Genomic DNA, 25,292 nt, shown 5'->3' with positions numbered 1-25,292 from the left:
GAATTTTTGTCCCAGCTATTCTTAACCCTGGATGGGGCTGAGTAATATTTATAAAGTTTGATTTTCAAGGAGCCAAGAGGGAGGACGGAGTCGAGGCCAACGGTGCACCAGGGTGAGAGCGGCAGAGGTAAATGAAAGTTGCTGAGGGCCTCACTTTTGCTGAGGCTGGCTTTGAACTCGCGATCCTCCTGCCTCAGCCTCCACCTGTGCTCCACACCCTCCATGCTCAAGGTCCACCCGTGCTCCACACCCTCCAAGATGACCGGCTGCTGTGGCCTCCAGTGCCCCAGGACAGCAGGAAGAAGGGAGGGCCACAAATTGCCAGCATTTTATTTTTTCCTTTTGGTACCAGGGATGGAACCCAGGAGACTGAGGCAGGAGGCTCACGTGTTCAAAATGTTCAGAGCCAGCCTCAGCCATTTAGCAAGGCGTAAGCAACCTAGAGAGACCCTGTCTCCGAATAAAATAATAAATAACAGACTGTGGATGTGGCTCGGTGGTTAAGCACCTCTGGGTTCAGTCCCTGATATAACCAACAAAAACCCCCTACTGCCCCCCGTTGCTCACAGGTGGGAAATATGGGGATCAACAGCACTAACAATGGAGCCGGCCTCGGTCTTCACAGCAATACTGTGTGTTCAGGGAAATTCACAGATGAGGAAGCCAAGTTCAGAGAGGTCAGGCCACTGTCCCAAGATGACACACTGCTGATCAGGAGGCCACAGAGGTGGGCCAGCATCAGGTCTAAAGCTTGTTCTCCATGTAAAACGGCTCTACTAAGACCAATGACAACCAGCAACTATCAACTCCAATTCTAATTTTCTTAAGAAAGAATTGTAAGCCAGAGTCCTCTGGCTCCTTCAGTTCACTCTATCTCCTCCAAAGGCCACTGAGCCCCACCCCCAGCCCTATTCTGTATTTGATTTAGAGACAGGGTCTCCCTGAGTTGCTGAGGGCCTCACTTTGGCCGAGGCTGGCTTTGAACTCGCGATCCTCCTGCCTCAGCCTCCAGAGCCGCTGGGATGAGAGGCATGGGCCAGCTCACTAGCATGAAGCAGGAAGATCCCCAAGTCTGGAAAGATCTAGCACGGCAGGGACACAAGACAGAGCCAGAAAGCAGGGCCACAGGCAGGCAGGTGGCCAGGGGAGGCCATTGCTTTCCCTTCGAGCCTACCCTTAAGCTCCAGTTCAGCCACCAACAAGTAACACACATATCCAACAGCCTCCCTGGGAGGAGGAGAAAATGTTAAGTGTCTGTGCTGAAAAGAAAAAAAAAAAAAAGAAGCAGCAAGCACAAGCCTCTCGCATGCAGAGTTGGAGCAGAAAAGAAATCCAGAAATGCGACGCTTCCAATTTGGACCCCCCCCAACTCTGTCCACATGACCTGTCAGCTGCCGAGCCGGGAGGCCTACTCCAAGGATGCGGGCCCAGCTAGCCCTAAATGATTTTCCTGATCCCATCCGGTTCACTTTGCATCCTGCAAAATGCAAGAGGGTAGAAAGTCCCTGGGAGTGGGGACCGTTTGGGCTTTGACGGTGAGGAGCAGGGACACCTTTTCGGCGGGCACCCTCTCTGCAGAAGACTCATGGGGACAGACTGCCTTTCACCACTGTTCCGTTCTCACCAGCTACTCTCCTGATGAGAACCACGGAAAGGTAACAAGGTTGACCAAGCCCTGGCTCAGTGGCTGGGACTGTGCCAGGTGCTTTTCATGTCACCTCATCCAATCCTGACGTCCTTTCCCTGGCCTAGAGGTGTGACTACCCCCCCCCTCCCTTTTGGTACCAGGGATGGAACCCAGGGGTGCTTACCCACTGAGCCCCATCCCCAGCCCTTTTTATATTTTATTTAGGGACAGGGTCTCACTGAGTCGCTGAGGGCCTCGATTTTTACTGAGGCTGGCTTTGAATTCCTGATCCTCTTGCCTCAGCCTCCAGAGCCACTGGGATCGCTGGCTGGGCTGCTCACCCCATTTTACAGACAGGGCTCAACCCTGGAAAGGGCAGCTCTAGGTCCCTTCAGGTCTTAGAGAGGGAGCCCTGGATCAAGCATCTCCTGCTGTTTAACCCCTGAGTCCCCAGACCACCCCTTCTGCTTCCACAAGGCATCCCCCTCCCTCTGTGTCCCCTCTTTACCCCACGCTGTAAACACGCCACTTCAAACATGCTCTTTGGCCATTTCTAGCCGCCCCGTGACTCTGTGCAGGCTTCCATGCCCGGCGGAGCCAAGGGGTTTTCGTTTTCACATTAGAAAAGAAACAGCATTCATGGAGGGGGGCGGCAGAGCATTTGACACAGGAGCGAAACCTTCGCGGGCACTCGGGGAGGCACTGAAGAGCTAAATTTCCAGAATATGGTAATTCTGTCAAAGTGGCCACGGACTGACTCTGGAGCCTGCGGGGACCCTCGCCCTGACCCATCAGGCCTCCTTCCCCAGGAGCAGGAGAGCAGCCGATCTGGCCTCTAGCACAGAGGCCAGGCTGCTTCCTGCAGTGAGTCTCACTGAGGTGGTTTAGGACATGCAGAGGGGCGAACCTCACCCCACTGCACAAGGTGCAGGCCCTGCCCAGACAGCAGCCGGGCCGTGTGTTCAGGGCGCACGGGGCCCTCCAGACGGCAAGCACCACTGGGTCGTCGCTGGAGAGGTAACCTGAGTCACATCCAGATCGTGACATCTGGCACAGATCATGCCCGGTGTGATTCAGCCCAGCCTGGATTATTTATAGCTCCTAAAAGTCTCCCTGGACCTCAGCAAGAGTCTAAGATCTTCTAACAAAAAGGAACCGGATTTTAAAAATCTGCATTTCTTCGCAAGAGCTCCCGTGGCAGATGAGCGATGCTGTCACTGGCTTTTGAGAAACCCAGAGCGAGGAGGAGAACCAAGCAAGAATGGTTCCCCGAGGAGCCCAGGGCAGGGAACGGACCGAATCACGCTTCAGCAGGGCTGAAGTTCTGTCACCATTCCTCATGTGACTGTCGGCTTGAAACTAAACCGTGATCATTCGGGAGCCATTTCCTTACCTAGAAGTCAGAGCCACCTCCAGCCCGGGCACCTCTCATTTCTGACACCCTTCACTGAAATAACAGCCGGCGAGAAAAACGGGACCCGGGACTGTCCTTTTAAACCCTCCCATCACCCTTTGTAAGGAAGGTGTCATCCAGACAAACGCTACTTCGGAAGCACCCGGAGCCTGTGACTCACCAACCTTGCAACTGAAGTTTCTCACAAGCCAAAGGCACCAGGTGCCAGACCCCCCAGGGCTAGCTGGCCAAGGAAGCATCCCCCTCCGTGGCAAAGACCCTAGATCTCCGCCCGGAGACCGTCCCCGGGACACACACTCGTGGCTCATCTGTGAATCAGAGCGGATCTCTTACCCACCTCCAGGGAAGACGAGAGGCTCCAGTCTCCAAGGAAGCTTCCGACCCGACCTGGCGCTCCTCAATTGAGCCAGTTCACTTTCTGCCCAGATCTGGTTTCTGGGAAGGCAGGCAGGACCTCAGCAAGCCACAGCACCTTCTTCTCCTCCCAAGCCTTTGCCCATCTGAGCCCTTCCCGAGCCGGCAGCGGGCTCCAGCCAGAGCCCTTCTATGTGTGTGCACTCCCTTGGAGAAAAACCCCGTCACCATGTCACCATCGCTGGCTGCAGACCCTCCGAGGAGGGGGCAAAGTGTGCCTTCTGCCTTCCCTCCGGGTCCCCTCCGGAGCTCTCTGATGGCCTGAGATCCCCAGATTCCTCTGAACTTCCCCTTCTCCAGGAGGAGCTGCAGGGAGTCGCAGACCCTGGCCGCGGCTGTCACCCACAGATCCCGAGCCAGACCCCGGAGACCAGTCAGCTGCTCGCGCAAAGCCCCAGGCACTGAACCAGGAAATGTGCCGCTCAGGCCAAAAGAATAATAATAACTGTCGGCAGAGTGGCTGGGAGAGCCCTGGAAGTGCTGTGGCCCAGCCAGCATCCTCCGCATGCTAATGAGGCCGTGATGTCAGCAAGTCAGTCACGGCATCTGGCCGTCCCAGCCCCGCTGCTGCCCAGGGCTGAGATTTATTTACATGTAAATTAGCCTCGCCTTCCAAATCAATAATCCCCCTGCCGCCGCGGGGAGGGGGGATGGCTGTGCAGAGGCCCAGCTTTGCAGCCTCCAAAGGAAAAAAATCACATTTAAAAAGGAGAAGCTTTAAAGACACACGCCTGGGTTTTTTTTTTTTTCCCCTTCTTTTTTTTTTTTTTTTTTTCTCAAAAGCAGTTCTCTGATGTGCCAGGGATCAGAGCCGGGCACAGTTATCAGCCCAAGCGCCTGTTTCAGATTATAAGCTGCACCAGCCTGAGAGAGGAATCCGAGCCCTCTGTCTCTTTAAGAATCAAAGCTGTGTGAGACCTTCCAGTGCTGCACTTTGGTCTTCCGTCTTTTCTCTCTTCTACTTTCGCTTCAGGGTTTGGGGACCTGGCACCACAGCACCTTTGAGTTAGGGGTCCCCGCTTTCCTCCCATGCACGTGTGAGTGGGTTACCCTCCTCCAAGCCCCTGGCCCCAATTCCAAACCACTGGGGAGATGAAGACCATCAGCCTGCCCAGGGGCCAGGGGGGGCCCTCAGACTCCCAGATGGCACCCATTTGAAAGATCTGACCCATCAGAAAACAGGTTGGGTGGAGAAGGGACTTTTTTCCAAGTTTAAACCAGGATTTTAGCACTAAGTTGCTTAGGGCCTGGCTAAGTTGCTGAGGCCGGCCTTGAATCTGTGGTCCTCCTGCCTCAGCCTCCTGAGTTACTGGGATTACAGGCGTGCACCACGGTGCCTGGCCAGCCCTGGGTCTGGATGCTGGCTTTATTCAGCAGGTAAACGGACCTTGGGCAAGTAAATTAACTTGTGACACCTTTCATGACCTTATCTGCCCCATTCCGTCCCCCAAACAAATACTTAGTAAACACACACAGATGGAGAACTGGGTATTTCCCATAGCCTCTGCTTTAGCTGAGCTTACCTACTACAAATGTAAGAGAAAGCACAAATATCAAATGGCACTATGGCGACAAACGACACAATGTCACACGCCCAATAATGAATAAAATAAGCAGCTATTTCTGATCATTTTGAGTGAAGTGAGAGAAGTTCATTAGAATGGCCATCACTGCTCTCCCCTGAATATCTCCCTGGTCACTTTTATTGCCTATAATTGATGGTTCTATGATTTCTTATTTGTTCTTTTTAGATATATATATATAAAACAGTAGAGTGTATTTTGACCTGTTACACATATATGGAGTCTAACTTCCCATTCTTGTGGTTGGACATGATGTGGAGTTTCCCTGGTTGTGTGTTCATATAGGAACACAGGAAAGTTCTGTCCCATTCACTCCACTGTCTTTCCTATTCCCATCCCCCTCTCTCCCTTTATTACCCTTTGTCAATTGCAGTGAACTTCTACCCTCCTCTTATTGTGTGTTAGTATCTGCATATGAGAGAGAACATTTGGTCTTTGGATTTGGGGGATTAGCTTATTTCACTCAGCAGGATAGTCTCCAGTTCCATCCATTTACCAGAAAGTGCTATAAAGTCATTCTTCTTTATGGCTGAGTAATATTCCATGGTGTATATGGACCCCATTTCCTTTATCCATTCATCTGTTGAAGGGCATCTAGGTTGGCTCCATAGCTTAGCTATTGTGAATTGAGCTGCTAGAAACATTGATGTGTCCCTGTAGTGTGCCGATTTTCAGTTCCTTTGAGTATATGCCAAGGAGTGGCTAACTGGGTCAAATAGTGGTTCCTTTCCAAGTTTTCTGAAGAATCTCCTCACTACTTTCTATACTGGTTGCACCAATTTGCAGTCCCACCAGCAATGTATTCATGTATCATTTCCCTTACATCCTCACCAAGATTCATGGTTACTTGTATTCTTGATGATTGCCATTCTGGCTGGAGTGAGATGGAATCTCAGTGTGGTTTTAATTGGCATCTCCCTAATGGCTAGAGAAGTTCAACAAAGTATAGGAAAAATATATATGGCTGTTCTCTCAGTGTGGCCAGGTGAGCCCTGCCAGTGCTGGGGAAGCTCTGTGGGTGTGAGGGGAGGGCAGGGAGGGGCCAGGCGGGGACAGAGGTGTGGTCCAGCCTGCACAGAAGTGCCCCAGTGCCCAGGGACAAAGCAGTCAGCTCAGCTGTCGCCCACACTCCCCGCCTGCAGCACCCACTGGGAAGAGCTCTCCCGGGCAGCTGGAGCTCCTGACACCTCCCATGAATGTCTTTGTCTGATGTGGGGAATTTAAATGATGTCTTTTGTTATATGTCCTTGTGTTAATCATGCTTCAGAACTTCTTTCAGAATGCTTCTCTCTGGGACACAGAGGGCCTTTCATGGTGAAAATCATGAGACCTGGAGTAACTTTTCACCAGGAGAAATGGGAGATCAGCCCATGAGTGATGCTTTGCCTCAGGTCTCCATGGCACAGAATTCGGAGAGGGTGGGGAAGCAGAGGATGTTCCCAGGCCTCAAGAGCCACCAAAAAGTCATTGAAGAGCTGGGCAGGGGCTGGGGCTGGGGCTCAGCAGTAGCGCACTTGCTGGCAGGTGTGGGGTGCCGGGTTCTATTCTCAGCACCACATATAAATGAATAAAATAAAGGTCTATCAACAACTAAAAACTATACATATATAAAAAGTTGGGTACAGTGACCCACACCTGCAACCCCAGTGGCTTGAGAGGCTGAGGCAGGAGGAGTGCAAGTTCAAAACCCGCCTCAGCAACTTAGTGAGGCCCTAAGCGACTCAGCGAGACCCTGTCTCTAAATAAAATTTGACAAAGAGCTGGGGATGTGTCTCAGTGGTTAAGCGACCGTGGGTTCAATCCATGGTGCCCCTCCTCATAGGGCTCTTGGGGGAAATCAAAGGCGATGCGCTCAGCTGATGTCAGCTCTTGGTAAAGAAAGGAGGCTTCCAAGGTTAACTGTGGCACTACTTAGTTGTCTGGGTAAAGTTGAACAGGAAGTGAGTAGAGACCTGGGCACAATCAGCCCCTGTCCCAGGGCACGTCTCCAAGTTCACGCATCCAATGGGGGGGGAAGCCCTTGACCTGCCCTTTGCTATAAGATTCAACAAACCCTGGGAAACCAGGAAAGAAGGCTGTTAAAACAACCAAGAGGCACAAGGGGCCTCTTCCTCTGAAGCTGTAAACCAGGGAGAGACAACTGCAGACGCTCCTGGACGTGGAGGGGTGACATGGAGATACACCTCTGCAAGTTGAAAGCATCATGGGGAGTGCATTTGACACAGCTCACCTAACCAGCACCTGGGAGGGTGTGGGCTTGATGGCAGGGCCGACTGGGAGCTCACTGCTGCTGCCCAGCATTGCAAGAGAGCATCAAACTAGTTATCAGTAATGGGGGGGAAATATCAAAGTGCAAAATTTAAAGTGCACTTTTTACTGGGTGCATGTGGCTTTTGTGCCACTGAAAAGTCAAAAAAATTGTTAAGCCAATCCATTTCTTTTTTTTCCCCAGATACCAAGGATTGAACCTAGGGGCACTCAACCACTGAGCCACATCCCCAGTCCTTTTCTGTATTTTATTTAGAGACAGGGTCTTCCTGAGTTGCTCAGGCCCTTGCTCAATTGTTGAGGCTGGCCTCTAACTTGAATCCTTCTGCATCAGCCTCCCAAGTTGCGGGGATGACGGGTACGTGCCACCCTGCCCAGCAAATCAATCCACTTTTACTCAGGAACCATCTCTATATTTCTGGGAAGGATGGATGCTTCATCTATGCATTCAGGTATTCATTTACTCGTTCAACGGGCTGCTACCATTTGCCGGTCACTATGTGAGGCCTTGGGGACATTACTGTAACCAAGATAGATATGGGCAGGCTTCAAGGATTTTGGCTATGAGATGAGAAGGTAATCAAGCAAGCAATTAGAGTAGAGTGTGCTGTGTGCTGGGATGGGTTGTGAGCAGAGCCCTTGACGGTGTACTTGCCACAGGGAGGCAGACATGCAGAACCCGTCGTACCCAGGAAACTAGGTTCCTACGCAGTCATGCCTGTACAGGTGAACAGCAAAAGCTACAGGTATTGAATTCAAGGGCCATTAACCACTGAACCATGTCCCTAGCCCTTTTTATGTGTGATTTTTTTTTTTTTTTTTTTTTTTTTTAAGGTTTGAGACAGGATCTTCCTAAGTTGCTGAGGCTGGCTTTGAACTCTCCATCCTTCTGCCTCTGCCTCCCAAGATGCTGGGATGACAGGCACATTCCACCATGCCGGGTGGGACACTTATTTTCATTTTGGAGACCATTTTATTGAGGACTTGTGCAAGCTATGCTGTCAGGTTTTCGACAAGGTGGATGAAACTGGAAATTCTGGAGACAAAGTGAATGGGGGACCGAAGCCGTATTGTAACTGGAAAATAGCAAAACTGGGCGTTGGTGAAAGGCGACTTGTGAGGGCTGGGACGGGGAGGGACAGGCAATGCACACACATGGGTACTGTGCTGAGCACTTGTTGGAGATCTGTGAGCACAGACCTGCTGGCCAGCTAGGAGGACGGGCATTCACGTAACTGACCCTGACTCCGAGGGTCCACAGGAGGGACAAGGAGAGGCAGGGGAGAGTGACTGTGGACGTGATAGAGGATCAGGAGTCGTGGCTTGAGCCGGGCACCAGGTTGGCATGAGAAAACAGTTGTCTATGGGGAAGGCCTTGCCGAGTGTGTCACAAAACCCAGAAGCCATAAGAGAGAGCTGAAAGAGCCAAGGTCAGATTTTAGCAGCTAGAGAAAGTGACCCGGGGAAGGAGGGAGGGCGCCAAGATGTGGGGAAAGTGTGAGCACAAATGTGGCGGTGCCATGAGACCAGGCGCCGGGGCCCACGACTGTCATCCCAGCGGCTCTGGAGGCTGAGGCAGGAGGATCACCAGTTCAAAGGCAGCCTCAACAATTTAGCAAGGCCTCAGTGAGACCCTGTTTCTAAATAAAATACATAAACAGGCTGGGGATGTGACTGATGGGAACATGAAGATTCTATCTTCATCCTTTTTATTCTTGCAGATGTTTAAAATTTCCCAAAGGAAAAAGGGTTTTGTTATTCTTCTTTAACTTGTTTTTTTTATGGTTGCCTGTTCTTAGTCCCTTTATACTTATCTGTCTTTTCCAAATTTTTCACAATGGTAATAATGATTGACTTTATTTAATTGATTAATTTATTTGGGTGGTTTTGTTTTGTTTTTGTACCAGGGATTGAACTCAGGGGCACTTACCCACCGAGCCCCATCCCCAGCCCTATTTCATGTTTTATTTAGAGACAGGGCCTCGCTAAGGGCTTTGAACTCGCCATCCTCCTGCCTCAGCCTCCCCAGCTGCTATTGATTTCCTTTCCATTATGAGAAGGCATACTTTCTGGCAAGGAATACACCAAAATATTTAGTCGGTGCCTGGTTTCCAAGTAGCTCATTTTGTGAAGTTATCAGTAATACCAACGGTCACTGAGTGTGTTCCGTAGGTGACAGGTATATGCTAAGTACATATGTAGGTTAATTTATTTACTAAATTTTTTTTTTTTAAAAATAAAAAAAGAAAGAAAATAGAAAGTCATGGGGCTGGGGATGTGGCTCAAGTGGTAGCGCGCTCGCCTGGCATTCGTGTGGCCCGGGTTCGATCCTTAGCACCACATACAAACAAAGATGTTGTGTCCGCCGAAATCTAAAATATATATATATATATAAAAAGAAAGTCATGTCTGCCTGGGCACAAGACAGATCAACAGCGTCCACAGGACAAGGGCGGGAGTGACAGGCAGGCAGCTCCCCAGGAGCTGGAAAATCAGATCATCTTCCATCCCTGCCAGCACTGGGTAGGATCTTGTGAGAGGATTAGGAGGAAGGTTAAGAGTCTCTGCTGGTTAGCTGACAGAGAAGGGTGAGTGGTGACAAGGACAGTGACCTCCCAGGGGAGGGGCTTCCTGCAAGGGTATAAGAGGTGATTTCCAATCTCTGTTTCGTAGGCAGACGGGTAAGAAGGAACGAATTCCTTTTATTTGTTCTTTATAGTTATCCATGACAGCAGAGTGTATTTGACATAGGGCACATACATGGAGAATGACTTATTCTCATTAGGATCCCATTCTTGTGGATGGATATGATGTGGAGTTTCCCTGGTCGTGTGTTCACATAGGAACACGGGAAAGTTCTGTCCCATTCACTCCACTGTCTTTCCTGTTCCCATCCCCCTCCCTTCCCTTCATTCCCTTTGTCTCATCCAATGAACTTCTTTTCTCCTTCCCCTCCCCCTGTTGTGAGCCAGCATCCGCACATCAGAGAGAACATCTGGGCTTTGGTTTTTTGGGGATTGGCTTATTTCACTTAGCATGGTAGTCTCCAGATCAGAAGGAATGAATTTTAAGATTTCACCTGGACCTAAGGAAGACATTTGGATACTGAGATGACAAGAATGGTGTAGTCACTCAAAGAAGTGACAGTATTTTGGTTTTGGAGAGCATGAAGAAAAAAAAATTAAAAGCAGCCCGAGTCCTAGCTGGCTTAGATTGCTACCTGCAGGCCTGGCTATGGTGAGATCCTACTGACACGTTTCCACCGCTCATCCAATCAGGTTCACAGAAGTTTACTTTCATCTTAAAAAGTACATAGTGTTGAGTTTTGTGTGCACTTTCAAATAATCTGCTCAAGGGTGGTTCTCTGACATGATTTCAAAATCCAGTAAAGGAAAGGTGGGAAGGAGGCTGACAAAGAACTGTCACATTAGCCAGACAGGACTAGGTTGTGCTGCAGTAACAACCAATCCCAGGTCTCGGCGGTGTAACAAAAGCCCTGTTGATTTCTCACTCAAGGCTTTCTCAGCAGTGACTCAGTAATGCACTCAGCTTCCTCCTAGTAGTCACAAGATCCTCCTATGATAGCAACCCCTAATTTCCAAGTTATAGCAACAGAAGAAGAGAGGACTGCGTAGGTTTTGATGTGACTCAGCTTAGAGATGAAAACATCACTTTGATCCATCAAATCCCTCGTGGGCTAAGGAGGCCAGAAGTGGACACCCAGGAAGAAGAGGAAAAACATCCCGAGGGACTCCCCCGAGGTCTATGACAGCTGCCAATTTTTATTTTTGCTATGTCAAGATATTACAAATCAAAATGAGGGCTGGGGTTATAGCTCAGTGGTAGAGTGCCTGCCTTGCATGTGTGAGGCACTGGCTTCAATCCTCTGCATCTCATAAAATAAATATATAAGCAAAATAAAGATATATATTTTAAAAAGAGTACTGCAGGTAGCATTTTTTAAAAAAAAAATTAAAATGAAACACAATCTATTAAACTTAGAGTGTCTTAAATCAAAGGAACTTGTTTTGATTTTTATTTTTTGGTATTGGGGATTGAACCCAGAGGCACTTAACCCCTGAGCCACATCCCCAGCTCTTTTTCAGATTTCTTATTTGGAGACAGGGCCTCACTGAGTTGCTTAGGGCCTCGCTACATTGCTGAGGCTGGCTTGGAACTCGAGATCCTCCTGCCTCAGCCTCCTGAGCCACTAGGATTACAAGCGTGTGCCACCATACCTGGCTTCAAAGGAATGTTTAATATTCAACACCCCCCCCAAAAAAAAAACTCCTGATGATTGTTTTGAATGAAAACCAGAAATCAAAGCTGTATCCATTTCACCCCAGCAGAGAGAAGACAACATTCTCTCTTTTTATTATCTTTCAAGCAAAAACAGCCAACCCAACAAACCCAGTAGAAAATAAATACTGGAGATGCATGAAACTTCTGAATCTCAGGTAGAGAGAAGCAGCAGAGCGGGGAGCTACCTTTGCAGAAAAGAGATGCTCCAGAGAGATACCCCCAGCGGTTCCTGCCTACTCCTCCAATTCAGATTTCAAAGGCAGGGCATTGCATCAAAATAGCCCTACCAAAAGCCCTGAATGTAAATGCGACTCTCTCACCTCCTAGCCGAGTCACAAATGTCCTGCAGCTGGGAGGTAATGGCTTCTCTAAGCCTGAGTCTCCCCATCAATGACATGGAGACATCTATCCAGCAAAAGATCAGGGAAGATCAGGAGAACGAAGGGAAGGATATAAAGTTCTTTGTAGATAACGTGGCATACAGTAGGTGCCAAATCAATGTTACTTCCCGCTTGGTTTTCAAAGAAGAGAGCAAGAAGAGGTTGGTGCTCCCATAAATGATAAAATCATTTCTGATTTGAAATAAAAGAATGAGTCTCCCTGTACCAAAGGATAAAGAAATCTTTCTTGTCTGTATGTAAAGATTATGAATTATTATGAAATATTATGAATGCTTCTCTGACCATGGACATTTCTAAATCTTGCAAAAAAAAAAAAACCCAAAAAAAACCCATCTGGCCTCCTTGAAATCCCCAAAAGAGGCCTGTTCTTGTTCCCTATCATCTTAGGAATCTGCCACCTTTCATACATTTTAATTATTCTTGATCCCAATAATCAAATGCACAAATTTTCAACACAGCCTTTTTATCCCCCTTTAATTACATTAATTAAAATGAGAAATATGGGCAAGCTCGACTCTGCCTATCAAAATGAAAGGCTGCTGAAGGGTTGGCTTCCCCCACCCTGAAAAGATTAAAAATTACATCAATGATTTAAAAAGGCTCGCCACTGCACATTTCCATGGAAATATTAAATGGGCACGATGTGCTACCAACAGTTTTTCCTTAGATAAAGAAAACCGCACTTATTATGGGAGCTTTGGGCAACGACTCGTTTCCATGAAGCTGCTGAGTAAAATCTGGCTTTCCTCTGGGTACAGAGCTGGGAGCCCCAGCAAACCCCGCACGGGGAGGGTTCACTTTTCCGGTAATTTCCAGATGTAGGACCACAGGCGCCTACAATGCTTCTCTTGAATGAACACTGGCAAGATGGGAGGTTTCCTAGGGAAAAAAAAAAAGACTGAAAACTCACTTAGAAAGTAGCAAATGGACAGCCAAATTGTGCCCTGGGTCCTGGAAGACCCCGTGTTCCAGATGCACAAACGGACACATTGTTTTTCTCAAGGAATAAGAAGAACCTGGGGATCAGGAGTTCTGCACACTTGGTCGCACTGAGTCCTACTATGATTCCAGGTGCAGCTTTTCTTATCTGCCATCATCCAGAAGGACAGCGATGAGGTTCAAAGAGGAGGAAAGAATGAAACGGAGATCCAGATCTGAGATCGGGTGCTGGGTCTGACTGCAAATCCCACACTCCCCCCCTCTAATTCAGAGGTTCTCCACCTCTCAAAACTCAGGTGCACACCAATCCGGAGGTGAAATGTTAGAAGTAACTTCTTATTAAAATCAGAGGAGCTGGGTGCAGTGGCAGGCTCTTGTAATCCCAGCAGCTTGGGAGGCTGAGGCAGGAGGATCTCGAGTTCAAAGCCAGCCTCCAGCAACTCGGCGAGACCCTGTCTCTAAATAAAATATAAAATAGGGCTGGGGATGTGGCTCAGTGTTCAAGTGTCCCTGAGTTCAATCCCTGGTAACCTCCCCACCCCTGGGGGAGGGAGGGGGAACAGCTGCCTACTTTGTATATAAGAAAGAGGACACCGTGGTCATGCCTGTAATCCCAGCAGTCCGGAGGCTGAGGCAGGAGAATTACAAATTGGAGGCCAGCCTCAGCAACTTAGCAAGGCACAGTCTTGTAACTCTGTTGTTACCCCTGAGTTGAATGCCTAGTACCCAAAACTAAACTGCACTAAAATAAAATTAAATCAAATCAAAAGAAAGGAAGAAACAGAGCATCCTGCTTCCCTGGGGGAGGTGTGCACTCCTTCTGGTTCACAGTTCTATATCCTGGGTCAGTGATGGAGATTCAACCTTGGTTAACTATTACTTGATCGATGTCTCTCTAACTAAACTCTGCTGAGGGCAAGCCATCCTAAACACCTGTGCCTAGTGGCCTGACAGCTATTGAACATCTGTTGCATGAGTAACAAGTTTGACACTGACTTTTCCTGCCTAGAAAATTCAAGGGCAGGCTGCCTTCTTCCCTTAAGAGCCTCTCACTTGACGTATTTCTAACATCCATTTTGAAGTCTTCACCTGCAAAGTCCAACATCTGGACCTCCTCACAGGCAGTTTTTCTCTCCCCCTCCCCCACCACGTATAGGTGACAATTTTCTGTTTGCTTGCATGGCTCAAAACCGTGTTTTTTGAAAAAACGGATATTTTATATAAAATATTGCAGAAACTGTCAATACTGAATGCCCCCATCCTTTCTAGAGCCCATTGATTGTTTAAAACATTTAGTGACTTAGGTAGATGTATCAAGGGGAACTGCAGCATGCAACCTCTGGAGCATGCAACCTCTGGAGCATGCAACCTCTGGAGCAACTGGGCTGGTCCCCTTTTACCAGTATCACACCCAGCTGTTAGTCTACACTAATTGCCAGCTGATTGTTCTATTGTTTTTGATGCTATCCTTTGAAATAAATTGCTCAAAAAATCTGAGCTGATGAAAGCAGGGTTCCTTGGAAAGGGCAGGGTGTGGCCAGCCTTTGAGGCTGCCCCTCCCAAGGTGAAACAATAGCCCTAGCCTAGGAGCTAGTGGGAAAAGAAGCCCAGAGTTTTTCCATCACCCTGATCTGGGTTGGGAGGGAAGAGGGTGGGGAATGGGTCCTGGCTCAGAATGTCACAGACTCTCTCCAACCAAGACTGAGTGGATTTTCTGGTCTAGATGTTTCCCCACGGACTGCAGAATCTTGGGACAATTGTTCAGAAAGCTTAAATGGTAGTGTGTCAAATATATATTAATTTGATTTTCAGCAAATGATTATTTGCTGAATGAGTATAATAATTATTTCAGCAAATGATTATTTGATTGAAGGATCTACCACGTTCCTCACGCTGCTATCCTGGAAGCAGATCCCCAAGACCTCTTAAACTACTGTGAATTTTGTTTATGTTGCTTTATATTTTCACCGTGGAGCTAGGATGCCAGTTTTACTCAGCCTGCTATTCCCAGAGCTTAGAAAAATGCCTGGCACACAGTAATCCCTCAATAAAAATAGTGTGAAAGAAAGAGAGAGTGGTCCTGAGCCAGGACCTAGCCTCGAAGCTATGCCAAGGCCATAAACTGTTACAGCTGATGATGTATCTATGGTTATGACAGTTAGGAATGACCACAGGTCTTTAGTTCCACCTAATTCTTTTGCAATTTCCTCTGAAGCTGATCACAGTCCTGGGAGACTGTCCTACCTGTAAAGGGCACCAGGCAGGTGATTGATGGAGATGAGGAGAACTACAGCTATGACATGTACCTCTCAATCTGCTCTCCTGGATTCTGCCTTTGTTCCTTGAATCTTCGATGTTCCTTAACTTCTATAAATAGCTTGTTTCAGAGAGTATCTAATTTATCTTTGTTTGAAAGAAAGTCCTGCTAAACTGGAACTAGCCCTGGTATTAAAATTCAGAAGTCTGTGCTTGATCCTGAGCACAGTTACTCAACCTCTCTGCTCTTCAGAAGATTTTCTTTCTTTCTTTCTTTCTGTCTAAAAATGTAAGAAACATATTAAGGCAATAGCACAGTGATAATTTAGTATTTTCACAAAGGACTCCGTATCAGGTCTGACACATCAGTGATATTCATTGAAGTATCAGGTATGAGCATTATTATCTGCAAAGCAGTGACCACAGACCTTGTTAGTAGGAGTTCAAAGACACCAAGATGGCGGAGATAGGGTATAAGAAAGAAGCCGATGGAGGACAAGACAAGGAGACCAGTCCTGTCCCTATTTACAATAAAACCCATCACTATGACGACTCCCACCACTGAGTTCTTATCCCCATGGCAACTCCAACCACAGGTTGGAACTTTAAAATAACCAATGGGGGCAAAGTGGGAAATAAAATAACCAATGGGGGCCGGGGAATTGGAAAATATTCTAATTAGGTATCATAAGGTAACCAATGGGAACAGCTGGAGGAGTAAGGTCTTCAGTCTGGCCCACAGAGGGAAGAGGACACCCCACAGCTCAAGATATAAGGCCCAAATTTTGAGGCCTTGATTCATATTCATATTCATATTCATATTTTCTCTCTCTCTCTCTCTCTCTCTCTCTCTCTCTCTCCCCCCCCCTCTCCCCACTCTGCTCTACCTCAGTACTTCCCTGGTACTTCTGTGTGTCCACTTAATTCTTTGTTCAGGATTCCAAGGACCTGGACTTTAACTGGACATCCAGTGGTAACATCCCTGCCCCATCTTGCTGGAGCGATTTGTGCATTTAATAGAGCGACTCTTCAGGTGGATTTCCTTGTGAACTATAGAACTAAGTACTCAGAACTACAGAGCTAAGTACCCCCGGCCTGCTGGGCTAAGAGCCAGTCCCCCTCCTTGGCTGTTCCTTTCCTGGTCCCTCATTCTCCTCCTCCAGGTCTGTGTTCACAATGGCCAACCCCCAGGCTCAACTGAACCCTGCATGAGATGGCTGGGAATTCTGCATGGAAATCGCCGTCTCCCCTGCCCAGGGCTGGATCCCTCCAACAAGGCCCTCATTTTGAAGACGGCCTCCCAGCCACCCCTTTGATGAGCAGATATCAGGCCAAAGCAAGGTTCGAATGATTTTAAAAAGGAGCTTCAGAACTTGAAACAGGAGAAATGAGCAGCAGAAGAGGCTTCATTAAGCACCATGTGTTTCCTTCCAGAGGTTTGGAGTAACAGGGCTGAGGTGGAAGGGGTGAACTGCCGAGAGGGCTAGTGTCTGTATCAGGGGACAGACAGTGAGGACGGGGACGCGACAGGTAAGAGAGTAATTCCATAAGTGGGTCCACGGTGCTGACCCCCCACGCTTTTTTTTCTAAGAAGCAATTCGCCTGCAGTGCTGCCTGGCCTCAGGGGGCAGGACCTGTGACTTTCCTCAGCCTGTTCACTGCAGGAGAAATGCAGGCCCCTGGTTGATAAGAGTTACCCTGCAGGGCAGGCTTCTGTGACCAGATCCAGAAACTCTGGGAGATAAAATCTGAAAGAATGCACGGTTAAGAATCCAATTAGAACTGGTCAGTAGAGGCCCAGGTGACCTCGAGATGCCCTGACAGCGGGGACTTGAAAGTCTGATGTTACCCTGCTGTCAAGAGGTGGACCTGGGCGGGACTCTTAGGAAACTTCTCTGGGATCCCCAGTAAAACCAGAGTGCAGAGGAGACACCTGGTCCCTCTCCTCACTGAGGGGACCCACTGTTCCCTTCAATAAACTCGTCCCTGTTACTTTGAATGACACGTCTGAGATCTTTCCGACTTGATGGCAAGAATCAGGGTTTGAAGGGGGATTTTCATGGTGCCTCAGTTTCTCTAAAGTCTCTATCACAGGGGTCTCTGTGTCACCTCTGTGTCAGGTGGCAAGTGGCTTCAGGGCAAATTCTGACTCATTATCAGCTCATTATCTGCCCTCATTATCAGCTGCATGAATTGGGACAAATCACATTTTTCCCTCCCAGACTCACCTAACAGTCTCTGCCTCATGGACTTCCTGGATGATAAGAGATAACTCAGGTAAAATTGCCAAGCACACAGCTGGTGCTTATTAATAAATGTTTAAGAACTCTGAATGCAGCTGGGTGTGGTGGCCATCGCCTGTCATCCCAGCAGCTCAGGAAGCTGAGGCAGGAGAATCCCAAGTTCAAAGCCAACCTCAGCAACTCAGTGAGGCCTTTAGGGAAATCAGCAAGACCCTGTCTCAAAATTAAAAATAAATTTTAAAAAATAGACAGGGGATGTGGGTCAGTGGTTAGGCACCCCTGGATTCAATCCCCAGCATCCCCCACCCAAAAAGAGTCTTGAGTACCAACACACCACCCATCTGTATACAGTCAGGGGGTCCCCAGATCCTTAGATCCGAGCAGCTGCCAGCACACACCTGCCCTACTCCAGGGAGCCAGGAAGCCTTGACAGACAGGGTGGGTCTTATGGGGCCTATTTATTCTTCCGGCTTCCTGAGATGCCACAGCACTCCAAGTGGTTACCCTGCTGCTGTGTCCTTAGGGCCACCAGGGGCTGGGCCAGAGGATGTCAGAGCAGGCTGCTGTGGGGAATTATGAAGGCCCCTTCCCTGAGGGGACAGGGGTGCACTTTGAGAAGGCTCCACACCCAGGTAGTAGCCTGTGACTCATTCTCAGGACCACATTCCTCTTCCTTGAATGGCACCCAGAGAGCCCTGCTGGGGGGTGGGGGTGGCAGATTCTTCTCTGCTCAGCTGACCACAGCTCAGGGCCTGGCCACAGAGGACATAAACGGGGGATAAGAGGAGACCACCCAGGGGCCATGAAAACCGCCAGGAATGAGAGGAAGGTGAGCCTGGGGAGGCAGGGATGCTCCCTGATGGCAAGGCCAGATCCCAGCCACCAGGTGGTGTCTATAGATAATCCCAAGGCCACAGTCCTCTGGGAATTTCTGTCTAGCTAAGGTGATTGCTATCAGGTGCTCAGCCATTGGGGGAGAGGCGACTGATAAGCCAGATTGTCGGGTGACATTTACAGCACCCACGACATTTAATGCAACCCTCCCAGCCACTCTGCAAGGTTGCACCCATCCTCCCCATCACAGGGGAGGAGACTGAACTCGAGGAAGAACCATTTAGTGGATGAGTTCTTCCACCTCCTGGGTTTGGGTTGACACTTATAAGGGACACTCAGTGTGGCCAGTTAGTTGGGGAGGACATCACCAAGCACCTAGAGATTGACCAGGCAAACCAACAAACCACACGGGGAAAACAAAATCTTCTAGGACTGACCACGGGCTTCACCATGGTTGTCGATTCAGAAATCAACCAGCCACGGCCCCTGTTTTCGTCAACTGTTTGGCTGCTGTGACTTATAGATCGGATCTGAACAACTGTAGAGGAGGAAAAGTTTATTTAAAGGCTCACAGTTTCAGAGGCCTCAATCCACAGCCTCCATTCCTCGGGGCTCGAGGGGAGGCAACATCATGGAGGAAGAGTGTGGAGGAGGGAAGCAGCTCACATGGTGACCAGAAAGCAGAGAGAGACTCCACTCTCCAGAGACAAATAGAGACCCCATAGCCACGCCCCCAATGCCCCCTCCTCTAGCCACACCCACCTCCTCCAGCCACCACCCAGTTAATCCCATCAGGGGTTCATTCACTGGTTGGGTTAAGGCTCTCACAACCCAGTCATGTCTCCTCTGAACCTTCCTGCATTGTCTCACACGTGAGCTTTTGGGGACACCTCACACCCACACCAGAACAGCCCCTCTCCACAGCAACGACAATGACAGGCAATTCCACACACCAACAGCCCTTCACAGGCTAAACCTTGGGGCTTGGATGGAGCCCCAGGGCTACTCTTCAAATTGAGGAAATAAATGAACTGTGTAGGACTCTGGGGACCCCTGATTCTTCACCTGAAGAGGTCTGTCCCACACATTCCGCGGCCTGCACTCCTCCCGGTGGCCACTCCCCACCAGCTGGATAGGCCAGGTGCTTGGACAGCTCCCCACAGCATGGGGCATCTGACTCTCCAAGTGTGACCTGGGCCTGCAGCGCCCCCAGGGATTTTGTTGGAATCTGAAAGATGTTCAGACCCCACGAGAACTACAGGATGAGCACTTCCCTTGGGCAGCCTGGTCCCCTGAAGCCCTCAGGGGACTCCGCACGCACTTCTGTTTGACAGACAGTGGTTAAAATGATCCCAAGACGGCTGCTGGGAGCCCAAAAGAGCGAGGGGTGAGTGATGGCAGAGGATGGAGGAGCCTCCTCAGGGCCTGGATGGCGGCAGGTGGTCTGCCGCTGAAATTCCGCCCACGTGTGTGTTTTATTGTGTCTCCGCCAGGAATCAAGGAACTTTGCCTGTAAGTGGTCACAGCATGTAAGTGTTAGGTTCTGGAGGCCACAGGGTCTAGGTGATGTAGTCTCTGTCACAACTACTCCATTCTGCCACTGTGGGGCAAAGGCAGTCACGGGTGGCTATGTTCCAATAAAACTTTATCAACACAGGGGCCAAGCTGAATTTGGCCTCCAGGTTGTGGTCTGTGGACTCCACATTTATGATTTATGATTTTGTTGTTGTTGTTGGTACCTGGGATTGAAGTCAGGGGTGCTTAACCACTGAGCCCCATGCCCAGCCCTTTTTTAATACTTTATTTAGAGACAGGGTCTCACTGAGTTGATTAGGGCCTCACTAAATTGCTCAGGCTGGCTTTGAACTCGCGATCCTCCTGCCTCAGCCTCCTAAGACACTGGGATGACAGGCCTGAGCCACTGTGCCCAGTGAAACTATGGTCTTCTGAATCCTTCACAGGGTGGCCGTGAGGGTCTCTGGCGGTGCTGTCTGAGAAGCAGCCCAGAGGACAGAGGATGCTCACAGGGCGGGACAGAGAGGGAAAGGAAAAGGTCTCCTCCCCGAACATCAGGCATCTAACAACTTCCTTACATTAAAAAAGGGTGACAATCCACTACATCAGCTTCCCACTAGCACCTGGCTGCAATGCATGAGAGACCGTGGACAGAAAGCTGGCCACCTCCACCTACATGATTTAGGTGAGATTAGCTGCTGGTTCTGGGGACAGCCGGGGCTGTGAGGGATGCCCCCTAACCATCTCTCCTCTTTCCTGTCACCATCTTAGGGGACCAGAGATCTTCTTTAGAGCACTCTGCCTTCATTCAATTTGCTTCCCTCCTCTCCCATCTCCACAATGACCCAAATAAATAAATAATGCGCTCCTAATGATGCTGATCTTTGCCTAGAGAAGCAAGAGGCATACTTAATGTCACTTTCTTACAGCTTCTTTCCAACTTCAGTGCAGCTTCTCCAACTGCAGGGGTCTCCCTGGGGCTCCTTTTCCTGACATCCCTTCACCTGACCGTCCCCTCCCCTTCTGTATTCAACTTACACCCCGCCCCCTCCCCCCACCCCAACCACCACCAGGAAAGGTCTTTCCAAAGAAAAACGCATAAATCTTCAGCTTATCTGGGTGGTAGGGCCACAAAGATTCCTGGAGTGGTTACACAAGTTAATTTTCCATTTACATTACAGAGCAACAATTTATTCTACAATAAAACTAGCCAACCCTGAGAGGCCACTTCAGAGGATGCCTTGGCCGGGAGCCGAGATTCCTGGATTCTTTGGCTTCTCCCATCCCCCTCCGGCACTCAACACTGGACCATCGTCTCGTTATTTTACGGCTGCCTTTCTTGGAGTATGTTTACCTACCCTAGTTCCTGTGTGCCCCAGTCACCCCAAGAGAGGGAATGATCATCTCTGTTTTGCAGACTGAAAAACACGAGGCTTCAGAGTTTAAGCGTTGCCAGTTGTGGGGGGGGCAGGCCTGTCATCCCAGCAGCTCGGGAGGCTGAGGCAGGAGGATGGAGAGTTCAAAGCCAGCCTCAGCAACTTAGCGAGGCCCTAAGCCACCCAGTGAGACCCTGTCTCTAAATAAAATACAGAATAGGGCTGGGGAGGGGGCTCAGTGGTTAAGCACCCCTGAGTTCAACCCTAGGTACCCCCCCAAAAAAAAAATAGAGATAACATCCCTTGAAGACAGAACTCCTCCTCCTTTTAATCATCATTTGTAGACATGGTAAACGGGGTTTCAATGAGTCACCCACTTCTAATCTAGGCCCAGAACAGAATTTCTAGACCTTAGCACTATAGGCCAATTTGTGTTGGATAATTCTTTGTTGTGTCTGTGCCAAGTGGAATCCCACACAGCAGAATGATGAGAAGCCACCTGCATGATGGTGGTCCCATTAGACCACAGGGCCGAGTGATGTGGTAGCCTAGTTAGGGTGAGTATACTCTATGATGTTTGCACGATGACAAAATTTCTTAGCCCAGGTCACTGATAAGTGACCTGTGCCTGTGCTGTTCAGTACTCCCCAGCCTCCACCCACCAAGTGCCACTGACCACCTGTTCTCTGCTAGTCTTTTCAACTAAAGATGTTGAGAAGATTCCTCAGAAAACTTGGAATGGAACCACCATTTGACCCAGCTATCCCACTCCTTAGCATATACCCAAAGGACTTAAAATCAGCAGACGACAGTGACATGGGCCACATCAATGGTTATAGCAGCTCAATTCACAATACTTAAGCTGTGGGACCAACCTAGGGGACCTTCAACAGATACATGGATAAAGAAAATGTCATCTATATACACAATGGATTATTACTCAGTCATAAAGAAGAATGGCATTTGCAGGTAAATGGATGGAGCTGGAGACTGTCATGCTAAGTGAAATAAGCCAGTCCTCCAAAACCAAAGGCCAAATGTTCTCTCTGATATGTGGATGCTAACACACAATCAGCAGGGGGTGGGGAGAGATAGAATACAAGTTGATTGGATTAGAAAAAGGGGAATGAAGAGAAAGGAGGGGGATGGGAATAGGAAAGACAGTGGAATGAACAGGACAGAACTTTCCTATGCTCATGTATGAACACACGACCAGGGAAACTCCACATCAAGATACACTCTACTGCTTAATTTCAAATATGCTTAATCAAATATGTTCCAAATATGCTTAGTCATTTTCCTACATAAAACTCTACGTTTGAAGCTGGGTGCGGTGGTGCACACCTGTTATCCCAATGGCACAGGAGGCTGAGGCAGGAGGATTGTGAGCCAGCCTCAGCAACCGCCTGGTGATGCATGACTTTGCTCAGGGAAGATCATGGTGCTGCCCCTGGCAGCCAAGACTAGAATCCCTGGGATCTGAGTCCCAAAGGAAAGCTACCATCTCATGTGCTCCAGCTTGTCATACTTATTTGTGCCTTGTCACCTGCAAGGAAGAGATGAGACGCGCTGGCTGGCCGAGGGAGTCATGTAGTTACTGATGCAGAAATTAGTCTCTCCCTGGAAAATGTCGGGGTTAATGACCAAGTCATCTGGAGACGGGGTCGCTCCCTGGCTAGGGCTGACGTTCAATGACCCTAGATTTAGTGGACATGTGCCAACATTCTGACGTCCACTAGTGCTGGCCACCAGGTAAGGGCCATAAATGGCCAAAACAGTGATTAATAAAAAAGAGATCGAGGGCTGGGGCTGGGGCCCAGTGGTAGAGCGCTTGCCCCATGGTGTGAGGCTCTGGGTTCGATTCTGAGCACCGCATAAAAACAAATGAACAAACAAACAAACAAATGTATTATGTCCATCTACAAGTAAAAAAAAAAAAAATTTTTTTCTTTAATGAGATTAAAAAGGGGGAAAAAGTATGTTGTGTGTGTGTGTGTGTGTGTGTGTGTGTGAGTGTGTGTGTGTGAGAGAGAGAGAAAGAGAGAGAGAATGAGTGTGGGTCTACCCACACCTGCCTTCCACACACCACAATCTAACCGATCAAGGCTTTATTTGGTCAGCAAGATGCAGCGGGAATAAAGCAAAGTTCTTGGATCCGGTGGCTCACAGCTCCAAAAAGAAAGCTATAATCACGTACGTACTATACAGGTATGATGATCTTGGGTTGTGGGTAGACCCACGCTTCTCAATCAGTATGTCACAGCACACAAGAAAGTACCCTGAATCCTTGAAAACCAGGCCACCCAATTTTGATCCATGCATACATGTCATCTGTGTTATTTTTGCAATACGAGATGTATACACGGTCGCACGGACATCCAGTCTGAGCAAGGTGGAGTTAAGTGAACCGGCCGCATGGTGTCAGTGGTAGGAGGAGATAGGAAGCAGAGCACAATGGTGAGCCAATTTTTTTAAAAGAAAAATGGTTCACTGGATACTGTTGGAAATTATTTTCCCATTTTCCAAGGCTTGCCTTAAAAGAAAAAAGAAACATCAACTCTAATCCCTGAAGATGTCCTGCCCCAAACTCAAGTGTCCGATAGCCTTCTGCGCTTTCAGAGGGTGGACGAGGAAGGAGGAGAAGCTGATCCTGGGGGGTGTACGGGGTCTCTCAAACCTGGGCAAACTGGGAGCCACCCCATAGGAAGTCTTTCTCGTAGTCAAGCTCTGTATATAGAAATGGTCCCCAGGCCCAGCTTCATCCTCCCACTCGTATAGAATTCCGATTACAGAAATCCACATGCCCTGTGCACACTGCTGCCTCTGTCTAGAATCAGGGCCTCTCCTTATGAGAACAGAGGATCTCAGGGGAAAAGGAGAACAGGGAAGAGGTGACGTGTGTTGAGAGAGACTTCTGGAGGTTGCCTGAGCATCTCCAGGGCTCCCGACCAGGCAGCCGGACCACTCTGTCCAGGCCGGTCACTCCAATCCAGAGAGGCTTGGGGGAAATCAATAAAAGATTCCTGGAAAAGATGGAGACGCAGCCTCAGTGGGAACTGAGCAACCCTGACCCAGGGTTTGAAATCCAAGTCTGGGTGAAGAGAAGACACTGAGGTTTCAGAAAGGTCCAGGAATCCAAGAACACGTGAGCTCCCCAATGTGCCACCTACCCATGGAGTTCCCTCTTGTTAAGTGACACTTCGCTGAGACTGTTCCTATTGGTTAGTGCTTTCCTAAATGTCACCAAAGAATAAAATTCTCCCCTACACACCCCTCTTTACTAGAAACCCTCAATGGCACAATTTTCATTTCAAAACTTTGTTCGAGGGATCTTGGCGATGCTCTTAATAACAGCTGAGGCTGGGTGTGGTGGCACACACCTGTCATCCCAGCAGCTCTGGAGGCTGAGGGAGGAGGATCGAGAGTTCAAAGCCAGCCTCAGCAAAAGTGAGGCCCTAAGCAACTCAGGGAGACCCTGTCTCTACATAAAATACACAATAGGGCTGGGATGTGGCTCAGTGATTGAGTGCCCCTGAGTTCAATCCCTGGTACCCTCCCCACCCCACCCCCCAAAAAAAACATCTGAGGAGTTGGAAAAAGACTTCCATGATCTTCACAGAAAACTCTGACCCAACCCACAGCTGCCCCACACCTGTCAATTTAACATGAGAATAAAATCCTCCTCTTTCCCTCTGAGATCTTCTATTCTCTTCCCATGATAAGCCCTGTAGTCTAGGTTCAGTTAGATCACTGGTTCTAAAAATTGAAAGTGCATCAGAATCATCTGGAGGTTTTGTTGAACACACACCCTGATGGGCTCAGTGGTGTGTCCTGTGATCCCAGTGGAGAGGAAGGCTGAGGCAAGAGGATCATGAGTTCGAAGCCAGCCTCAGCTAATGAGGCTAAGCCTCATGAGACCCCATCTCTAAAAATAAAAAATTTAAAAAGGAGGAGCAGGACTGGGGATGTGGCTCAGGGGTTAAGTGCCTCTGGATTCCATCTCCAGTCCAAAAAAAAAAAAAAAAATCTTCACAGACCGCTGGGCCTCGCTCAGCCTCACAGTTTGTGCACTTTGGTGGGTCTCCAGGGGGTGCAGTCTGAGAAGGTCCATTTCTTACCA

General features: G+C 48.8%; 1 protein-coding gene across 1 annotated transcript in view; it reads right to left on the bottom strand.

Moving 5' to 3' along the window:
• Positions 1 to 3,630, bottom strand: part of Prickle2 (prickle planar cell polarity protein 2) — a 109,002-nt gene extending 105,372 nt beyond the window's left edge. Inside the window, 1 exon segment of the mRNA XM_077795609.1 lies at positions 3,379 to 3,630. The gene's annotated coding sequence lies outside the window, so the exon portion shown is untranslated.
• Positions 3,631 to 25,292: the final 21,662 nt, after the last annotated feature.

The sequence above is a fragment of the Urocitellus parryii genome, chromosome 3 (assembly GCF_045843805.1).
Source record: "Urocitellus parryii isolate mUroPar1 chromosome 3, mUroPar1.hap1, whole genome shotgun sequence".
In the NCBI taxonomy this organism is placed as follows: domain Eukaryota; kingdom Metazoa; phylum Chordata; class Mammalia; order Rodentia; family Sciuridae; genus Urocitellus; species Urocitellus parryii.
This window is presented reverse-complemented; position numbering and strand designations above follow the sequence as displayed.